This window comes from Limulus polyphemus, unplaced genomic scaffold (genome assembly GCF_000517525.1).
Source record: "Limulus polyphemus unplaced genomic scaffold, Limulus_polyphemus-2.1.2 Scaffold2914, whole genome shotgun sequence".
Taxonomy (NCBI): domain Eukaryota; kingdom Metazoa; phylum Arthropoda; class Merostomata; order Xiphosura; family Limulidae; genus Limulus; species Limulus polyphemus.
This window is the reverse complement of record NW_013668524.1, coordinates 109403-113212: the sequence shown is the minus strand read 5'-3', so window position 1 is coordinate 113212 and position 3810 is coordinate 109403. Positions and strand designations below refer to the sequence as shown.

General features: G+C 30.5%; 1 protein-coding gene across 1 annotated transcript in view; it reads left to right on the top strand.

The window, feature by feature from the left end:
- The first annotated feature begins 1350 nt into the window (after positions 1-1350).
- LOC106468204 (DNA ligase 1-like) overlaps positions 1351-3810 on the top strand; it is a 30335-nt gene continuing 27875 nt past the window's right edge. The window contains exon 1 of the mRNA XM_022396541.1: positions 1351-1500. The gene's annotated coding sequence lies outside the window, so the exon portion shown is untranslated. The remainder of the gene's footprint in view (positions 1501-3810) is intronic.

Genomic DNA, 3810 nt, shown 5'->3' with positions numbered 1-3810 from the left:
ATGGATACAGTATTGAACAAAGAGGACACATGACCGGATACTGTTGCAAGAAGAAATTAACCACATAAAGCATTCCTTTATTCACACCAATAAATTCCCACCAGCTATTGTTGATGACATGATGATGACAAAACTTTGTTATACATTTGCTGTTATGTTAAACTTATATTAAAGTTTTTCTTCATTACCTATTTAAACCGTCTCCAACCATTATTTGTCTCAAAGTGGGTTCCTCGTCATCGAATTTAAATACCTCTTCTAAGTTTTGCAACAGTATCCGGTCATGTGACCTCTTTGTTCAATACTGTATATATATTCATATCCGTGTCAGTGTAAATTACTTGTACCTGATGATGACAACACCTTGTCGAAACGCTGTACATTTGCTGTTATGTTAAACTTATATTAAAGTTTTCTTCATTACCCATTCAAGTCGTCTCCAACGATTACTAGTCTCAAAGTGGGTTCCTCGTCATCGAATTTGAAACCAAAAGTGTACCCAATCTCTATTAAAGTATTAGGCCAGTGGCTAAACACCTTTCAACCACTTTTAGTAATATGTATGTGTATGAGCAGAGTCGGATTATGGTTTACCAGGGCCATAGGTCCAGGCAGTATTTGGGAATGTTGATAATAATAATAATAACTTACTCTTGTCTCTATTCTGCCAATTTTACGAACCATAATTATTTTTTTTACTTGGGTGGCCAGCGGGGCCATAGGTGGCCTATGTATTTACTGTATTCTATATACGTACAACGCAATGTATACGTATTAATGAACGACGAAATAAAGAATAATGCTTTTTAAAATTACTTTTAGGTTTATAAAATACTATGCATTCTGGTTGTATCGTATATTATCGTGTATGTCTGTGGTCCACCACCTTCCTCAAGAGCGTTGAGAATTGGTAGGGACGCGCAATTACAACTATAAGATCATATAAATTATATCTGAAAGTAAAAATTAAAAAATCAAGTTTGTTTGTTTGTAGTTAAACACAAACCTACACAATAGGCTGTCAGTGCTGTGCTCACCAGGGGTATCACCCGATTTTTAGCGTTATAAGTTTGCAGACATACACATACACAAATAGGATATACAGTACGGAAGGTGAAATAAAACACGTTTAAAGAGGGAGCGCCATAAAAATAGTTTTCGCACAACTGGTATACTTAATCATTTTAGCCACTTTCTTTATTTCTAATGGTCGATAAAGGATATATTTCCTTTCAAATATTGACACACAGATGATATGATATTAGATAGACACGTAGGATGTAGTATAAAAGCAAATAATTTAAATTATATGCTGTAACAGTGCATGCAAAAAGAACGATATATTTGAAAAACAGATTATTATATTTCGTTCGTTTGGTTAGATATATTGTATCCCATCACGCTTTGCAAATTGGGACTTGGAATCACGTGATATTCGTTTGACTACATTGACGCCTGAAGTGAACATTGATACTGTGTTTAGTCTTTAGAAAAAAAAAGGTATTGTAAATTACTTGCATTTTATTAGTTCTACAAGGTGGTATGCCCTTTTCTCAATGCATTGTTTAGAATACTGCGTTTAAACTAAAAACAGTAACATTTGTGTAGTATTATAAATATGTGTACTAAGTTGAAACTTCCTTAAGCTTGAAAAATGGCTAACACTAACAACGAACGTTGTCGTTTGTTAATGTAGGGTCTACGTTAGGAATGAACGGATGTGCGTAGAAAATTTGTTTTTCAACTTAAGTCGCGTCGAATTATTTGTAAGGCATAAGAAGTAAGATTATGGTGTTCATAATTTTATATCTTTCAACATCGAACATACCTTAATGTTTTCTGTGTTGTTATTTTTATGTTTAGAGTGTTGGGTCTTGGTTAATATTTTTACGAACTTATTATTGTATCAGTAAGAAACAAAAGCTTCTTAGTTACATTTATACATTGGGTATCTACGTAAAAATTAAATGTCAAGACCGTATCGGAGTATACTACTTTCTAATGGCCATGCTACGCCTGAGATTGAAATTTTAATTGTTTTTTATATCTTTTAACGTATTTTAAGTGTAATTATTATCAGTATTAATGTTACTATTTTATTTTTGTTATGTACTACGTTAACTTGTGTATAATTTAAGGAGAAATCTTTCAACAGAACTTCAGTTTGTTTTTTAACGTAAGATTTGCAATTATGATTTATAAAGATTATGAATATGAGTACTTTTATGCTGCTTTGTCATTGTTAAGGAGGGGAAAATTCTGTATTTTATTGTTGACTGAAAAACCATAACATTAATAATTATTAAGACCTGGTGCCATGAAAAACTGTGCTCTGATATGGCCACACCTTTTTAAAATTGTTATTACTGATTTGACAACTGACTACTTTTCCTATTGTAGTTAATATACATCGTAGGTACAGTGTATGAGGGTAATGGATCACAAAAACGACAAACCTAGCAAGTTCCTTTCTTTCATTTTTTTGTGTTCATGTACTCTGCCAGTGGCAGTTACTGCTGTTTCCCAGGCTTCCTGGTATCTGTTTGAAAATCTGAAAATTGTGTTGAAATCAGCTCAACTAATGTAGCTAAACTATTTACTAATAATTACTATTGCACTTTTTTTTATTACATGTTTATTTTTTTTCAGCTAAATTTTTTGTACAATATCCTGCTTTTTCATGGCTGCACGTCATAATATACTTGCTATTTTTGAACTATAGTTTTTATACTCATTATTGAAGTAGAGGTAACAAAAACAGCAAATAAGAAAGTAATGACTTTTGTAGTATTAATACCTCAAGATGATTTAAACTTAAAGTAAAATGATAATGTTAATGATTTAGTAAACTCAGTTGATAACTTTCAGGTAAGGAATTTAAACTTAAAAAAAAATTAACTACTGTACTGAAACTATTATTATAAAAGATATATTACTTACACTAAGCACTTAGTATAAGTTAAACATTTCTTAAGAAGTAAAGCCTTGCATGCACTTTTGCAATCATATTGTCTTTAGTTTTGGATCTTCTGCATTAATAAAAATTCATTGGTTTTATCATTCAAATGTACTTCTGGAAGTTGAAGTAAAAATATATATATAAAAATATACTGTAGTATAACTTGTCTGAAATAGAAAAAAATTAAAAGCCCACTAACATATTTTATCAATGCAGTATTTAAACATTATATTTACTGCTATTTAGTAGAATGTAGTTAGAACAGGTTTTGCATGGATAATGAAATCCTGGAAAGTTATTGAATTTTTTAAACTAATTTTTCAGTATTGGAAGTCTAACTACATTAATCCTACATTCCATGTTTTTACTTACAACTAGCTGTATGATTGAGTTTATCTCTATTTCACGAAAACTGTCTAAAAAAATTGACTATTAAAATAAGAAATATCCTGGCTTGGCAAAACTGATCAATAATAAGCTTTTTACTATGTACCTCACTCAAGCAAGATCTGAAATCATAAAATGTTGATAGGATAAATAATATGGACATTCCAAAATGTTCCTTATTGTGTTCAGCATACCCTTCAAAAATAATTAACATTTTAACTAAGTTAATGAGTTATTGTCTGACAATCATTAATAAAAAAGAAAGAGAGAAATGCAAATCCAAATTGCAATGAGTTAAAAGAATGAGTTTTGTAATATCAACAACCATGCATTAAATAACAAGGGAACACATGCATTGGGAAATATAGCTCTCAGGCTATTTGCTGTGTTTGCCGAGGAAAACTGAATCCATGATTTTAGTGTTCTAATTTTTTTTATTATATATATATATATATATATATATA